The 18,535-nt window shown below is 41.4% G+C and overlaps 2 protein-coding genes across 3 annotated transcripts in view; both read right to left on the bottom strand.

The window, feature by feature from the left end:
* Window positions 1-18,379, bottom strand: part of LOC143735248 (SLAM family member 5-like) — a 53,191-nt gene extending 34,812 nt beyond the window's left edge. The window contains exons 1-2 of one of the 2 annotated variants that reach the window (XR_013203073.1): window positions 18,354-18,379; window positions 16,634-16,946 (exon numbers count right to left, since the gene is read on the bottom strand). The gene's annotated coding sequence lies outside the window, so the exon portion shown is untranslated. Of the gene's footprint in view, window positions 1-16,633; window positions 17,015-18,353 lie in introns of those variants that run through there. The other variant, XR_013203072.1, reaches the window with a different exon arrangement.
* Window positions 1-18,535, bottom strand: part of LOC143735322 (ladderlectin-like) — a 242,472-nt gene that overhangs the window by 99,454 nt on the left and 124,483 nt on the right. The window lies entirely within an intron of this gene.

Genomic DNA, 18,535 nt, shown 5'->3' with positions numbered 1-18,535 from the left:
CAGTCGGATCAGGGAGGAGAAATGTGCAGTGCTCCTGGTTAGCCCCACTCTGGAAAAACCAGACGTGGTTTCCAGAACTGATGCAGACGATACAATCTGCCCCATGGCCGATTCCACTGAGGCTAGATCTCCTCAGGCAGGCCAACGGGACGATCCTCCATCCCCGCCCCGATCTGTGGGCCCTCCATCCGTGGCCCCTCAACGGATTCCCGGGAACCTCCCCAGTGGAGTGTTGAGAACCATCACTGAGGCGCGAGCGCCCTCTACGAGGCGCTTATATGCCCAGAAATGGAAGGTGTTCAGTGACGGGTGCAAGTCAAGGAACCTGAATCCTGAGACATGCGAAGTACCGAGTGTGCTCGTTTTCTTACAAGAGCTGTTGGAGGCAGGCCGCACCCCCTCCACGCTCAAAGTATATGTGGCTGCCATAGCGGCATCACATGAACCGGTCGAAGGACGCACACTAGGGAAAAACTACCTAGTTGTTCGTTTCCTGAGGGGCGCCAGGAGGATAAATCCCCCACGCCCCCCCTCGGTGCCGATTTGGGACCTCGCCACGGTCCTGGACGCACTTAAGAGTGCCCCGTTCGAACCCCTCCGAACTGTGCACCTTAAACAGCTCTCGCTCAAAACTGCTCTCTTGCTGGCTCTCGCCTCGGTCAAGAGAGTGGGCGACCTGCACGCGCTGTCATCAAGCGCTACCTGCCTGGAGTTTGGACCTAACGTCAACAGGGTTGTCCTCAGGCCAAGACACGGGTATATTCCCAAAGTGCTCTCTACTCCTTTCAGAGCACAGGTGATATCTTTGGCCGCGCTATCGTCCCCAGCAGACGAAAGTGACGCTAATTTACTCTGCCCGGTCAGGGCACTCAGAGTATATTTGGAACGTTCTGCCCTGTTCAGACAGACAGAGCAGTTGTTCGTATGCTTTGGCGGCCGCACTAAGGGTCTGGCTGTGTCAAAGCAAAGAATATCGCGCTGGATAGTTGATGCTATAGCGCTGGCTTATGAAGCCAAGGGCCTTCAGTGCCCCTTGGGCATCAGAGCTCACTCTACGAGAGGCATGGCCTCCTCGTGGGCGTGGTCGAGTGGGATACCCATTCAAGATATTTGTGCGGCTTCAGGCTGGGCCTCACCGTCCACATTTATCAGGTTTTATAACCTACAGGTCCCCTCATTGCACTCTAACATACTGTCGGTCTAACTATGCATAGGCTGGGGTGTGTACATGCTGAGCATTGTCTCCTCCCTCATAGAATCACATCTTTGCATCTGATGTGGAGGATTTTTCATACATGACAGTACATAAAAATGTGCTTGTGTGTGTCTTTGGACGCCCTTTGGGCCGTTCCACGTTGTCCCTTTATAAAGCCCGCCTTCGGCTGGCTCGTTGGATAATTACTTCGCTCAAAAGCTCAGGCACCGGCCTCCGGCTTAATAGAAGCGAAGTCAGCACGCACGGCGTTTTACATGGCGTTCCCATAGCGCAAGCATTACGCAATAGGAGAGACCTCTCGAAAGGGAACGACTCGGTTACTAACGTGACCTCGGTTCCCTGAGAGGAGGGAACGAGTATTGCGTAATCTGCCGTGCTTGTGCTTGGTCAATTTGCTTCAGTCGATTGAACCTAAAGAACTCAGACGACGGGGCGCCCAATATATAGCCCTTGGCCACGCCCATCTTGGCGCGCGTTGACGCGAAGCACGCTCATTGGAAGCGGGTTCAGAGTCGCCCCGTCATTGGTTCGTGCAAGTTGCCGCAGCACAGCCAATGACCGAGCTGCCTCGCTCATTGCTGTATGCTGTGCAGCTGCAATGCGTTTTACATAAAGACTTCAATATTTCTCGAGAAAAGGAGTTTTCCCATAGCGTAAGCATTACGCAATACTCGTTCCCTCCTCTCAGGGAACCGAGGTTACGTTAGTAACCGAGTCGTTATCAAGTGTACCTCAACTTGTCAATGTAACATTAATAGATTGACCATAGTTTATCACATGTTAAATTCTGTGTTGATTTTGCAGGGGCTGATGAGCACACCCGTGTTCTACTTGAGTGGAGAGTGGCTAATGAAGCCCTCTTTACTGGGAAAAGAAATGCAGCAATCAAAGGTTTTGAGTAAGTATACAAGACAAATTTGAAATGTAATTTTATTCAAGTACTGTAGATTAGTTATTTGTAGATGTAAACATTTATACTCAAGCTCTTACTGCATTTCTTTTATGCTTGATTTCTGTGCATTTATTGCAGAGTTTTTATCACAGAGCAGAGCCTAGAGGGCTAAATGTCTGCTGTTCAGATTAAAAAAAAAAAAAAGGGAAAACCTTAAACAAAAATATAAAGTAAGTTTATTATTATTATAGTTAACCTCAAAATGAGATTTGTGTCATGATTGAATCATGCTCATGTTTGGCCCTGTAATGCAATCATTGAACGAATGTTATGTTTTACAATATAATTGACTGTCTTGATATTCTGTTTACAAATATGTGTAGGATCTGAAATGTCCACAGACTGGGGTGAGCACTGAGGATGGGGAGGTAACAGCAGCATCCTGGAAATGGTATACTGCCATGGATGAGGCAATAGGGGGCAGACCCTCCATCACACCACCCACCCTTATTGCCTCATCTGGCCCGAATGTTGCTGTTACCTCTCCATCCTCAGTGAGATCACAGCGTAAGAGAGTAGGGAGGAAAATAAATGATTTTGAGGAGCTGATCCGAGAGATGGAGGAGAGGGAAGCTGAAAGAGAACGAGATGCCATTGAAAGGGAGGAGAGGCGCTGGAGAGAGATGGAGGAAAAGGAGGAAAGAAAAGCAGGAGAGCGACGAGAGCATGAGAAGAGGCTAGAACAGGAGGCCAGAGAAAGAGAAGAAAGAAGAGACAGAGAAGTGAGAGAGAGAGAAAGGGAGACAAAAGAGAGAGAGGAAAGATTTCTTCAGCTGTTAGAAATAATTGCTAAAAAATAATATTAATAAAGAAATCAAATGATACACACTCTTCTTTTAATTTTTTTGTTAGTAAGTTCACTGTGTCATGCTGTTTTAGCAAGTTTTAATACAAAACACCTAATTCCCAGGGATTTACAATAGCTAGATTGTCAGTTGTAAAGTCCTTAAGGGATTGAGTAGTTAATAATTAAAAAGTGTTTTGTGTGTGTATTTTGTAGCAGATTCCAGATGGTTTTTGAAACAAGTAAATTGCAGGTATATCTGAAAAATATATTGTCTGACTAGGAGTACTGCACTGTAGAGAAATACCCACAAACTTCGGACACCTTTGAAATGTATTTGCTTTATTTTTGTGTATTATTTAACTTTTAAATGGATACAGAATAGAAAGCTTAAAACAAAATCGCATAACTTTGGCATAAAGTAGTATAATAGAGTTTAAAGCACCATAAAAAGGAAACGTATTAAAACATTTTTATTATGGTGTCATCATGAGGAAAGACAATGAACTTCAGCAGCTTCAGTAAGGTAACTTTCATAGGTTTCTAAAAGATCTAAAGGGACTTTGATAATAGCAATCTCATTTGTAGGGCATCACTTTAAAATAATTCAATACATTTTTTTCAATGCATGTGTACAAGATGAGGACTTTATGCTTTGGGAGAATTTTTAGATTTCCACTTGAAGAAAATAATTTGTAAAACATTAAGCTCAAATATGTGATAATGGCGATGACTGCCTTGCTTATTCTGTGCACAATGTCGTGCAGAGTAGACTTCGGGATGTCAAAGGCAAGTGAGACTACCCGGTACGATGCTGCATGGGCCAGCCAGTAAAGGAAGACCAGCACCTCGACGTCCTTTTCCCAGCCATGGTCGCAATCTGCTTTCACTGCAGAAATCAAGGACTGGATGGACTGCCGTGAAAGTCGGAGGTTGGGGCGGAGGTCAGCTCCATCTTCAAAATACAGCTGAAGAATTGGCACAGCAGCATTTAGGTGGCAGTAGGTTGTAGGGTTCACAATCTGTAAATGTTTATATAGTTTTAATACAATTTGCATCAATTAGACACTTGTTTCCTGTGTTGGCTTTAATTATAAAAATGTATATTTATGTTTATGATCCATTTCTTATGCATGATGTATTTGAATATGTCTGGTATGTGTATATATATATATATATATATATATATATATATATATATATATATATATATATATACACACACACAAGCTTGATAATTATAATTCTAGAAGAAAATTTAAGATGGCACATTGAGGCTTTTATATCTGAAGTCAAATGTCAAATATTTATTTGACTTGAGATGTAAAAGCCTCTATGTGCCATCTTAAATTTTCTTCTAGAATTATAATTATCAAGCTTGTATATTTATTATACAAACACAAATATACAAGCTTGATAAGAATTATAATTCATGTAAACTTTTACATCTGAAGTCAACTGTATATACATTCAGTAATTAGTAGCTAACGTTAATCAGTAACTTAATTCAAATATATATTTGACTTCAGATGTAAAAGTTTACATGAATTATAATTCTTATCAAGCTTGTATATTTGTGTTCAGTTATTTCACTGTAATGGCAATGAAAATAACCTATTGCCATAAAATTAACAAAAATATACATACAGTACACACACACACAAGCAAACAGGCATACTGCTTGTGCTATTACCATTAATTAATGAATCAATAGATACAAACAGACACACATGCATATGTATCTCTATTGATTCATTCATTTTTATTCATCAATGGTAATATCACAAGCAAATAAATAGCTTTTTCCTTGCCAAAAATCGACACCTGTCATTGTTCATAGGTGTGTGTGTTTTCTGAGGTAAAATGTATTAGGTAAATAAATTATACTTGCGTTATTTGAGAAACTCGGCAAAAGCTCTCGATGAAGGCGTGATCTGCGAGCAGCTGACCGACGCCTCCTCTGGATTGTGAGCTCGAACGACGTAAAAACGCCGATGAGAACAGAAAGCAGAACTAAAAACATAGCGCGACGTTGGTGCAGTCAGGGGAATGAATGGGCTCTTTAAATTTTCGCGCTGTTATGACAGCGTATGTCACGTGACAATTATAACATGGCGCATGTAGTACATCCGGACTCCATTCATACGCGTGATTTTTTTCCCAAACCACTTCAGCGGAAATCCCGCCCTGCAGCCGATTCTAAAGTTTTCATTGGTCATGTCAATCACTGTACTGATTGCCTACACCAAACACTGATCCCTAAACCTACCCGTCACTGTAACCTAAACCAATGAAATCGGCTGCAGGGCGGGATTTCCGCTGAAGTGGTTTGGGAAAAAAAATCACGCCATTCATACTACCTATTCATACTATCCACCTGTTTCTCCAGCAACCAATGGGTGCTGACCTACTTCCGCTTTCCGGTATTGTGTTTCCTGTTCAGCAGCTAACCTCTACTAGCTTAATTGCTAGCGTAACGTTACCATGATATCAACAGAGAAGGCAACATTACTTTGATTAGAATAAGTTGTGTTTAATTATTGTTAATATGAGCTCAGGTTCAACTTGTGCCGTTGTTGGTTGCCATAACAATTCAAGAAAATTGACGATTTTGTCGGAAACGTCTTGCTTCGAACATCAACAACTTCGGAGAAATTGTCCGTGTCCATCGCCCTATGCTTTGCACTCCATGCCAAGGAATGAGGAACGCAAAACAGCGTGGCTTGCAGCTTTGAAACTAAAACACCCTCCAAAGAAAGTGTATGTTTGCTCTTTCCATTTCTTCAAAAAAAAGCCAACCGAACTGCATCCTGATCCGGAGCTTTATCTGGGCTACAACCGACCACCTCCGAAGACGAGGAGAAAGCTAGTCCGGCTGACTGTGTCGGAAACGGCTAGCAGAAGCAATGAAGACATCGAAGACATACTTCGTAAGTTAAACTGTAACTTTTACCGTTATTCTATGTTTTATGCAGCAAGATATATATAAATACTGGTTATATAACGTTGGGCTGGAAACTGAAATGACGTAACGTAAGCCAAACCTTACTTTTAATTTAACGTTACTAGTATTTCCTTTTCGTGCTATGGGGGAACCGGAACGGGTGAAACACTTTTCAGATAAACACCATTTTAATAAGAAAACGTTACAGACGTTAGGGTTACGCTTAAGTACTTCATACTGTACATGCTGATGTAACGTTAGTTTGACATATCAGTGTTGTATGAGCTCAGAGAAATTTGCAGTTTCATTCGTCACGTGTTTCACTCATTATCAGTTCATCCCTATACTTTCTTCTACTCCACTACATTGCAAAAGGCAAATATTATAGTCTACCTGTACACCACTACAATTATTTGATAGCTCTAATTATTACAATTATTAGCTTTAGCTTTATACAAAACATACATTTACTGGTCAATTATGACATGTTGGACTACTGTGTAACTTTGGCAATACTTTTGTTTTGGTCAGACTGCTCAGCGGGCCTGTCCTCAACTGCTTCAGACCAGATCAGCAACTCAAGTTCTGCAACTCCCATTCACCAACAGTTACACTCAGTCCATACTCAGTGGGAGGACCCTGCCCGACAAGATCATGATTACTGCAAGGCAGCCAGCCGAAAAGATGTGCAGGATAAGATGACTCAGTGTGATGACATTGCCTACTTTTTGCTTCAAAGTAACGCAGATGCTTTGCTCTACACTGGTCTAGATCTAGAAATATTTGATGTTCTTGTATCAACACTGGAAGGACATGCCAGTAATTCATTTACAATGCATGTTCGAGATCAAGTTCTCATTACACTTATGAAATTAAAAACAAACCGTGTAATAGGTGATCTAAGCAGACAGTTTCATGTATCACTGAGCATGGCTAGCAAGATAATCTCATATTGGATCGACAAACTGGAGGAGGTTTTCCGACCTCTAATTCCATGGCTTCCAAGAGAAACTATTCAGGCAACCATGCCTGCAGCCTTCAAGAGGAATTTTCCCAATACAACATGTATTCTAGACTGCAGTGAGAGCCTTTTACAGAAACCCAAAAACCTTGATTCCAGAGGAGAAACATACAGTCATTATTATTCACATAACACTGTGAAATACCTGGTAGCTGTTGCCCCATGTGGACTAATTATGTTCATTTCTGCTGCGTATGGAGGACGATGTAGTGACAAATTTATCACTATGGACTCAGGCATATTGGACTACTTAATGCCTGGAGATGAGGTCATGGCAGATAGAGGCTTTACCATAACAGACTTGCTGTTTGAGAGAAAGGTGAAGTTGGTAATGCCTTCTTTCACAAAAAAACATGGACAGCTAACAGACGAACAGGTGACAAGTACTAGACGAATTGCACATGTGAGAATTCATGTTGAAAGAGCAATTCGCCGTTTGAAAGTTTACAAAATTCTGTCCCAGGTTGTTCCGATCACTATGGCTCCTAAAATTGACAAGATTCTAAGAGTGTGTGCTGCTCTTGTTAATCTGAGGGAGGATCTTATTCGAAATTAGGGATGCAGCTATCGATTATTTTAGTTATCGAGGATTCTACCAATTATCAGATTACTCGATTAATCGATGGAATAAGAAACACTTTTGTTTTATTGAAGAGCTAGTTTAATTTTCAGAAAATTAGCAACATTTTTATTGCCTACATTGCTTACAATATAAAAACTAAAATTTTAACAAGTAGATGTCAATAACAACCTCAAACTAATGCATACATTAAACATACATAAACATTACCTTTATTTGTGCAACTTAACTTTCAGAACTATAAGTGTCAACCTGAGACTGATCTGTATATAGGCCTAAACGAAGCTTAATAATTTAATATGTGATCCATGTATATACATTATATATATATAAGATTTTTAATGTTTTTAAAATAAGTCACTTATGCTCACCAATGCTGTATTTATTTATTGTATGAATATATATGTATTTTTGAACATAATACAAACTGATATTATACTGTATATATATTAAACTACTTACATTAAATGTTTTTAAATTTGCAAATATGACGTGTGAAGGTTTTTCTTTTGAAAATATATGGTTGGAATGACATTGCATATCTTTTCATAAAAAAATAAAGACTGGCAGCATGTTTTTGCTTAACACTGAAAGAATGTTTACACAGTCTAAAGGTATCTCAATTTTAACTCAGATTCTCTTAATGTATGGCACACATTTATGGTCATGCCACTTGTTTCACTGAACCTTGTCCATTACCTCAATGTATCTTTTATTTAGCTTAAAGCGTCCGGCAGCATATTCCTCTACAAGCCGAGGTAGCATACGTGAGAAATAAAAACCTCTCAATCGCTTGACTTGCTCCCTCACAAATGCCTCATCATACTGTACTGTAAGGGAAACATGCTCTTTGGGTGTCCAGATCAAAAGTGTAGCAGATTTTAGACCTGTACAAAACATTGTAAGTTGTATTTGCATGTAATATCCCCTACTGCCAGTTTTCTGCAATTGCAGCCGTCCATCTACAAGTTTGACATCACTGCATTTCTGAGTAAGCTGTACAGTGAGTGAGGCCTGGGTTGGCACTGGGCATTTGACTTCCAGTAGCACACATGAGTCAATGACCCCATCAGGACTGGCAGAGAGCCATGGTTCTTGGACACTTACAACAGTGCCCCTATTAGTAATGCTCATGCCCTCTTCTTTTAGCTCTTGGCAGGCTCTACTTTCATTTGCCTTTCCATAGTTAGTCGCATAGTTACCACGAAACGAGGGGTATATGTGCTCACATAGAAATTTGTCACTGCTGGTGGTTGCATGGACGGGAACCTTTTTGCAGAACTTGCTGTAAGTCTGATTTTTCTACAATTTTGCCACAAATCAGAGGCACTTTGCTCTCTGGTTTCTAATTCTAATTGAGCTGCTTGGGCATCACTAACTTCAACGTATGCCTGGTAGAATGCCTTGCATGAGTAACAGCTAAGCTCGTTATTGTGTATCTGATGTGGCTTGTGAGGGACCGAGTAGTCAAGGGCAAAGGACACAGGATTTCCAACCAAAAATTATTTATTTAAATACAAAAAAAGAAAGTTACAAAATCAAAATAATTGAAAAACTGAATAAAAATAAAGTCAGGTCTGGGCCCATAAAGAAAAAGGGTCAACTGAACAGGATCAAACTTAACAGAAATCAAATCAAACTAACCAAACCAACATGACCTCCCTAATGACACACATGGGGAACTTATATATACAAATGACTAGTCCATTAAACACACACAAGGGACACCACAATCATCACTTAACACAATTACACTAAATAAAGTCATAAACTTCAAATTTATCAATAAAGAGATCATAAAATAACTTACTCCAGTAATTATAATAACCAAAATGTAAATAGAATAATAAACAAAACTAACATATAATCAATCATCCCCCCCCCCTGCTAATTGGCAACATGGATTAACCCAACAGCATAAAATGGCAGCCACTGACGCCAGCCCGTCCTTTAATGGAATGGACCTTCACCGGAGCTCTACGTCCCAGGCAGCGCCACAACTCCACTTTCCACATGCAGGTAACTTAAACTCAAAGAAAATAATATTAACACAATATACCACCAATAACTAGAAAGTGTGCACCCAACCTAGTCATGTATGATAACAGTGAAAATGATCAATAAAGTGAATGTAATGAACCAAATCTGTGTCTGTCGTTATTATGAAATGTATACAAGGGTGATCTGTAACAAAATATGGAATGACGTAATGTATTAAAGGATAACCAAAATAACAAACAAACAAAAGAAAAAGATGCATGATTTTGCATGGGTTAGTTACCGCCTTGCTGTGTGGCCACGTTGTCGGCCATCACATTCCCCCCCACTTCAGAAATCTCCCCAACACAGCGAGAGAGGAAGTCAGCTGTAACATTGTCCTTTCCGGGAACATACTGGACGATGAATCGGAAGGGCTGCATGGCCAAGTACCACCGAGTAATCCTGCTGTTAGTGTCCTTCATCCTTTTCAACCACTGTAGAGCCTTATGGTCAGTTTCCACAATAAACTCTCTCCCCAGCAGATAATATTTCAGGGAATCCAGAGCCCATTTCACAGCCAAGCACTCCTTTTCGATGGTAGAATACCGGACTTCTCGCGGGAAAAGTTTACGGCTAATACAAGCCACCAGTTGTCGTCCGTCACCTGTCCCTTGCAGTAGCACCGCCCCAATGCCTTGTTCGGAAGCATCTGTTTGCACAATAAAGGGTTCCTTAAAATCAGGATTATGCAACACAGGGTCCCCACCCAGGGCAGTCTGGATGTCTTGGAAAGCCAGCTTTGCTCCCTCTGACCACTGAAGTTGACTAGGGCATCTGGAACCCACCATATCCGTCAAGGCTGCTGCTCTGCCAGAAAAATTAGGAATGAATCGGTTATAAAAACCTGCCATACCAAGGAACGATCTCAGTTCTTTCCGTGTTTGGGGTAGAGGACACTGTTGAATCACTTGAATCTTTTTTACCTGGGGTCTGACCACCCCTTTACCAATGACATAGCCCAGATATTTAATTTCAGTCCGTGCTATAGCACATTTGAGTGGATTGATGGTAAGACCAGCTTGCTGTAGTCGCCGCAGAACTTCTTGTAGATGTTGTAGGTGCTGTTCCCAAGTGTCACTATAGATAACAATGTCATCTAGATAAGCGGCCGTAAAAGACAAACCATGTAATATCTGGTCCATGAGCCTCTGAAAAGTGGCTGGAGCCCCATGCAGGCCAAAAGGAAGAACCTTAAAATGGAATAGTCCCCAGGGTGTTCTAAAGGCAGTCAACTCTCTGGATTGAGGAGTGAGAGGAATTTGCCAATATCCTTTGGCGAGGTCGATGGTGGTCAGATACTGGCTTCGACCTAAACGGTCAATAAGGTCGCTTATACGGGGTGTTGGATAGGAATCAAACTTGGAAACAGAGTTCAAGTATCGGAAATCAATGCAGAACCGTAAGGTTCCATCCTTTTTGGGGACTAAAACCACTGGGTGGCACCACTCACTCTTAGACGGTTCGATGATTCCCAACGTCAGCATCAAATCAATCTCTTCCTTCAAAGAGACTTGTAATCGCTCAGGTATTCGATAACTCATTCTTTTGACAACAGCATCATTTTTCAACACAATCTCATGTTCGATCAATGTTGTGGCTCCCGGATACTCAGAAAAAAGATCAGAGTGACAAATGGCTCTCACTTGGGATTGGCGATCCTTGGGCAAATGCTCCAGATCAACACATTCCATGACCGGTTGAGGCAAATATTGCTCCTCTAGTTCCTCCTCCTCCCTCACCTGTTGAATCATCAAGACTTGTGACTCCTTTTCAGGACGAGGAATCCACTCTTTCAGCAAATTAACGTGCAAGATTTTACTCTGCTGTCCCAAGCCGGGTGTAGAAATTTCATAGGTGGTGCGTCCCAGCTTCCGTTGGATCTCAAATGGACCTTGCCATTTTGCCAATAATTTGCTTTCCTGACTTGGTAACATCACCAACACTTGCTGGCCAGGGTTAAAACTTCGTTCACATGCAGACCGATCATACCATGACTTCTGAGATCTCTGTGCCTCAGCCAGGTGACTTTGAGCCAGTTTTGCCATCGTTCCCAACCGTTCCCTCATCTGAATCACATAAGAGATCACGTTTACCGAATCCTCGTTACCTTGTGTGCCTTCCCACAGCTCCCGAAGCAGGGTCAAAGGGCCTCTCACCTCACGTCCATATAATAACTCAAAGGGAGAGAACCCCGTCGAGGCCTGAGGAACTTCTCTGTATGCGAACAAGAGATAGGGCAACCACTGGTCCCAATCCTTGCCTGACTCACTGACGAACTTGCGAAGCATTTGCTTGAGAGTTTGATTGAAACGCTCTGTGAGGCCATCGGTTTGCGGATGATAAGGAGTGGAACGTAAACTCTCAATACCCAAAAGCTGATATACCTGCTTCAAGAGAGTTGACATAAAGTTAGTGCCCTGATCAGTAAGGATCTGACAGGGGAATCCAACTCGGGAAAAAAGTTGTATTAAGCATGTTGCTACGTACTTGGCTTTAATGGACTTCATCGGGAACACCTCAGGATATCTAGTTGCATAATCAGTGATAACAAGCATAAATCTATTTCCAGCTCGACTCCTTTCTACAGGACCTACAATATCCATCCCCAGTCTCTCAAAGGGTGTACCCACAACAGGTAAAGGTTGTAATGGAGCTCTGGAAGGACTTCTCATTGAGACTTTCTGACACTCAGGACAACTTTTACAGTATCGAGTCACATCCCTCCTTAATCCTGGCCAATAGAAGTGTCTCTTGATACGGGCCAAGGTCTTGTGTTTCCCTAAGTGGCCAGCCCAGGGAATCGAATGACCCAACTGGAGGATTACCTCTCGGACACATTGTGGCACGACAAGCTGGTTTGTTGATTCGAACTGACGATAAAGAATACCTTTTTGAAACAAATACCTTTCGGCAGAGTCAGTGTCATCCGCATTGGCTGTAGCTTCCTGTTCCCCTTTCTTGAGGTACGGAGCTAGACTGACGTCCTCCTGCTGTAACTGGACCATGTTAGTAGGCACCTGGAAACTTTGAAACAAGTCACCCGAGGGGTTAGTCGGTGTCTTGGAAACATTATATGCAAGTTTGTCTCGTCGTTTTTCACTACGGGACTTCCGTGACTTTGAAGGTTCTACTTCAATATCCACATCAAAGAAAGGCAAAGTACTGAGTGTTTGTGTCAGTTCCTCTTTCGGTTTCTTTTTGGCCCTGGTTACCACAACATTACAAAGCTGTTCTGACTGCAGTAAATCCAAAAGTACTGGTAGATCATGCCCCAGAATCACAGGATACGGTAAATTTTCTGCAACTCCCACGTCCATGAGATAAGTCTGTCCCTGTACTTTGATGTAAAGACCCGCGGTAGGTAACAGTTTCTCATCGCCATGGACACAGCATATCAATCTCTGGTCTGTAGAATTAATCAAGGCAGGTGAAACAAACTGTCGGTGTACCAACGTCTGGTCGCTGCCAGTATCAACCAGAGCAGGAAGTTCTTTACCGTTCACTTCCACAGTGGTCATCTTTACGGACAATCCGGGCTTCACCGGAGCTGCATTACTTCTGGACACATAACAGACTTGAGAGAGCTTAACGTTCTTCGGGCAAACAGGTTTGGTATGACCCTCTTGGCCACACAGGTAACAAATAGGCACTTTCTTAGGTGATTTGAGAAACACCGCTTCAGCTTTCCCTGCTACAGGAGGCTTACCAGAGTGGTAGTGAGGGGGCGGATGAAAGACATGGGGCTTTCGAGAATCTCTCCCACCCCGCCAACTCCATGGCTGGTTCCTTCCTCGAGCAGCAACGAACACATTCGCCAGTGATGCAGCCTCAGCAGCAGTATCAGGGCCCCGCTCCCGGATCCATACCTGAAGCTCAGGAGAGAGCATTCGCAGATACTGCTCAAGAATAATTATTTCTCCAATTTCCTCAGTAGTTTTACCTTTAGGTCGAATCCATTTCCCATACAGCTCCTTCAGCCTGGCATACAGTTCATTGGGACTCTCAGATGATTCAACCTCCAGAGAACGAAATCTTTGTCGATAAGTTTCTGAATTGATGTCGTACTTTCTCAGAATAGCCGACTTAACACTCATATAATCCAGCGAATCATCAATGTCCATAAGCACATATGCCGCTCGGGCCTTACCGGTCAGTAGGGGAATCAGTCGGAACGCCCAGTCAGCCTTAGGCCAACCACATGCTGCAGCAATCCTCTCAAAGGTTATCAGAAAATGTTCTATGTCATCAGAGTCACTTAACTTTTCTAATCTGGGTTCTTTGATCCAGGACTGACCTCTGTCTTGGTCCACGTGGTGAAGTACTCTTTCCCTCCTTGCCGGAAATGGTTGATCAAGATCAGGGTCACCATCCTGCCCTTCCTCTGGACTTGGATTCATAGAACGTGGATCAGGGGTGGGTGGAGTAGGAATACGAGCATGTACCTCCATCTGAAGTAAACCAAACTGGTGCTGCAATGCCTTAAATCGTCGTTCTTGTTCCCTTTGTTCTTGGGCCCTCCCGGCCTCCCGAGCATCCATCTGCGCCATGTGGGCCCGGAACAAACTCGTCAAATCTGCCAGCGTTGGCTCCTGCCCTCCAGACTCCTCTGGCACAATCTCCTCACCATCCTCTATGGTCTCCACCTCTCCTTCCTGTACTTCCCTTGGCATCATCCTTTGTGCCCCTCTTCTTCCAGGTCGACTCATGGCTCCAAAAAAAACAGGGAGGACAAAAAAAAAGGAAAAAACCAAAAAATAGGAAACCTGCGTCCTCTGCAGATCCCACTTCTGACACCATATGTGAGGGACCGAGTAGTCAAGGGCAAAGGACACAGGATTTCCAACCAAAAATTATTTATTTAAATACAAAAAAAGAAAGTTACAAAATCAAAATAATTGAAAAACTGAATAAAAATAAAGTCAGGTCTGGGCCCATAAAGAAAAAGGGTCAACTGAACAGGATCAAACTTAACAGAAATCAAATCAAACTAACCAAACCAACATGACCTCCCTAATGACACACATGGGGAACTTATATATACAAATGACTAGTCCATTAAACACACACAAGGGACACCACAATCATCACTTAACACAATTACACTAAATAAAGTCATAAACTTCAAATTTATCAATAAAGAGATCATAAAATAACTTACTCCAGTAATTATAATAACCAAAATGTAAATAGAATAATAAACAAAACTAACATATAATCAATCATCCCCCCCCCCCTGCTAATTGGCAACATGGATTAACCCAACAGCATAAAATGGCAGCCACTGACGCCAGCCCGTCCTTTAATGGAATGGACCTTCACCGGAGCTCTACGTCCCAGGCAGCGCCACAACTCCACTTTCCACATGCAGGTAACTTAAACTCAAAGAAAATAATATTAACACAATATACCACCAATAACTAGAAAGTGTGCACCCATGATAACAGTGAAAATGATAAATAAAGTGAATGTAATGAACCAAATCTGTGTCTGTCGTTATTATGAAATGTATACAAGGGTGATCTGTAACAAAATATGGAATGACGTAATGTATTAAATGATAACCAAAATAACAAACAAACAAAAGAAAAAGATGCATGATTTTGCATGGGTTAGTTACCGCCTTGCTGTGTGGCCACGTTGTCGGCCATCACATGGCTGAAGAATTTTGTCATCAACTACACTGTAACTAGTGCTAGGTTGTTCTGCTGATGGTGAGGCATTATAACACTTCCCGAATAAAGTGTTCTTCAGGACAAAAAGTGGTTGGAGGGGGGCTTTGTCCACACTGTCTCTGAAGTCTTTGTGTGACGCATGATGTGGTGTATTTGGGAGTGGTTGACTGGCTACAGCCCTACAGTTAACACTGTATTCCTGTTCTGCCTTGTGGTGCCTGAAGTTAATCTGACTCAGACGTTTAGGCTCAAGGTTCTTTGATGTCCCTGCATTCCACCTGCGCTGCTCATCTGTACACGCAAGCCCTGTCTTTCCACCAATCACTGCATTTTGCACCTGCAATGATGGCATCAATACTGTCTTGGTTATTATTAATAGTAATGTTAATAGTAAGTGGATAAATAAAGTATATTAAATTATAAGTATATTAGTATTATGTATATTAAAAATTATTTAATATACATAAGTATATTAAATTTAATACATTTTATTAAATTGCAAAAGTACATTTCGTCAAGTGCTGTGCATATGTAGTTTTTTATTTTTACCTTCCACAGAATAGCTGCTGCATGGCTACATGACTTCCCTAACCCGGCAATGCAAGAGCAGCCGACTGTCTCAATGACTCCACTTTCCCTCAGCATTACCCATGCTGTATGTTTAGCATTATTGACACTCTGCCTGGGCTCTACTGCTGCCTTCAAAAATATAAAGCCGCTGTGTTTCTTCAACAATACTGTACCTATTTTGTTACTATGCAAGTAAGTATATGCTTCTGTGCTTTTGTAATTACGCAATTCTTCGCCATCAACACCTTCAGAAAATAAAAGGTAATTAACAACGTCTATGTAGCTAACATCGGGCCATTGCTTCATGTCATCTAGCCACTCCGTCAGAAGGGATGGATGAGGGACGGTTACGGTACTGTCGTCACGACTTGTTAAAACATCCATGGTGTGTATCCACCTCCGTTTTTTGTCCATTTGTGCTTCATCCATGGAGAAATACCGGCTTTTACAGCAAACAAGATAGCAAGCTACAAGCTATCAAACGTACACAAGCTTCGTACCGGAAAAGGACAACCGGCTTCCGGTTCAAACCCGCTATGAATCATGGGTAAATTCGTTAACCAGGAAAAAGGTGGATATAGAACGTACTTTTTTAACGGTTGAGAAGTAGTACGCGATTTCGGACGCAGCCTTACATTTGTACTGGAATTTTTTTAAAAGTTATATTAAACTGTCTAAAACAAAACTGGTTTTCTAAAGATGGTCACCATGATCCATTTCGGTATATTATAGAAACAATTATACGTATTCGCATCTTAGTCAGGTATGTGTCAACATTTGAACCACTCTTTCTTTTTTTTCTTTTTTTACATTTTATTTTACTAATTCAAAATAATTTGAAACACAATACTTACATTTAAAAGTGTAATTGAGCAATTTCTCTCAAGGAATCCTGTTGTCTCCGGTGTGCAATGAATTGTGGGGTAGGCTGGGCCGTGAAGGATCCATCTGTTGTATCCTTCATTCCACAGGAAATGGAGGACGCGTTTGAAGGACACATTTCGCCTTCGCCTCCATCGCTCTGCCGTGACACCATCGGGCTTCGAAGGATGCTGCCTCTGAATTGGGACGCAGCAACAGTCTATGGCTGAAACAAGCGGGGGTCATCATGACACTTAAGGGCTCCCTGCAGTTTTCCGCCAAAATAACTGCTTGATGGCCTAACATCTGTAAATGAAGAAATTAAAACATAAATATTAAGAGTTGAAACTTTACAGTTGTACAGTAAAATCAAATAATTTGTCATATCAAACTTTTGATTAAGATTAAGCTTACAGTACTTCTGGACTAATGTCCGAGCAAATCAGATGAAGCAGCAGACTGAAAATTGTTACAGAGCAGGCTCCCGCACCACCTCCTCTTCACCACCGGAGTGAACCATCCCCGGAATATTAACTTTACTCATTGAACTCCATTTCCCATAATATCACTTACCTGGGACTGATTGCATTACACACCTGCACCTCATTTTCACACACTCAGTGCGAAGTCTTTATTCTGCCCCGGCAATCATTTCTGAGCGTTTATTCCCGTGTTTGATTTCTGTTATTGACCTTGGACTGTTTATCGTTTCTGACTTTCTTCTGCATGCCCTGGCCTGGATTGTTTATTGATTCCTGATTCTTGCTGCCTGCCTCAACCGTAGTCTGTTCACCTGGTTTGTCTCTGCCTAGCCTGCTGTGTTTGACCCTGCCTGTCTTGACTACTCTGTAATAAAGCTGCAAATGGATCCCACTGTCTGCCTCATTACAACAAAAATACTCAGTTATACTCATTACTTCCAGCATACTCACTGCTTCCAACATAATATACGGCAGCTATTTTAATGATTATCAACATTTTTGATAATATACCAAAAGTCACACCGTTGGCTCCGTTGTCAACTCCTACTGTTGCCTATTTTATATGTAATGTGTTTTATTGGCACATAATTGAATTCACATTACTGATATTATTTTATTTTCATCTTAAATCAAATTGTGTCATCTTATTTAATTATCTCCTATGACAGCAATAATAAGAAGACAATCATTTCAAATATTTTTAGTCTCTGCTCAGCATGTTCACCATATTTAAACATCAAATTATACTATAAATGTAGTAGTTCAAAGGGCACAATGTATTTCTCTCCGAAAACAACACCATTTAATTATTTAGAGTAAATAAAATAAAATAATTAGAAGAGCTCTACTCAACAGTAGCCTTCACAATCTTTGGAAGTTTGAAATCCACACTGAGTTGCCATAACTGAGCCATTAAATTTGTTTAACCTCCAGAGACCGAGAATTTTTTATTAATTTTTTATTTCGTATTTTTTCATGTCACTTCATTTTTTTTAGAGCATAAGAAACACTGAAGTGGACACCAGGGACTCAGTTTAAAAAATAAAATGACATTAAATGACTGTATAGGCAAAAACATTTTTTTTTCTTCACAGATCAATTTTTATGTTTCAGGATATTTTTTTAACCAAACTTTGTATAAATATATACTATGTATCTGTTTTTTTACAGTTGAAATTACTTAAATTGTAGACATTTAGAATTAGTATTACATTGTGAATGCCATATTTACAGGGAGACAGTCCACCACAAAGTGACTTAAACTTGTGTCTGATTGGAGAAAAAACAATACTGCAGTTGCCAGAAACACCCAACCATGGCTATGCTGCAAAAGAAGTCTGACAAAACCCAAAATAGCTCTTTCCCCCCTCCCCCTTCCTGGAAAATAAACGCTTTTTAGTGGAAACCAAATTA

The sequence above is a fragment of the Siphateles boraxobius genome, unplaced genomic scaffold, assembly GCF_051911475.1.
Source record: "Siphateles boraxobius isolate OS27281-9 unplaced genomic scaffold, OSU_SipBor_1 13, whole genome shotgun sequence".
Taxonomy (NCBI): Eukaryota; Metazoa; Chordata; class Actinopteri; order Cypriniformes; family Leuciscidae; genus Siphateles; species Siphateles boraxobius.
This window is presented reverse-complemented; position numbering and strand designations above follow the sequence as displayed.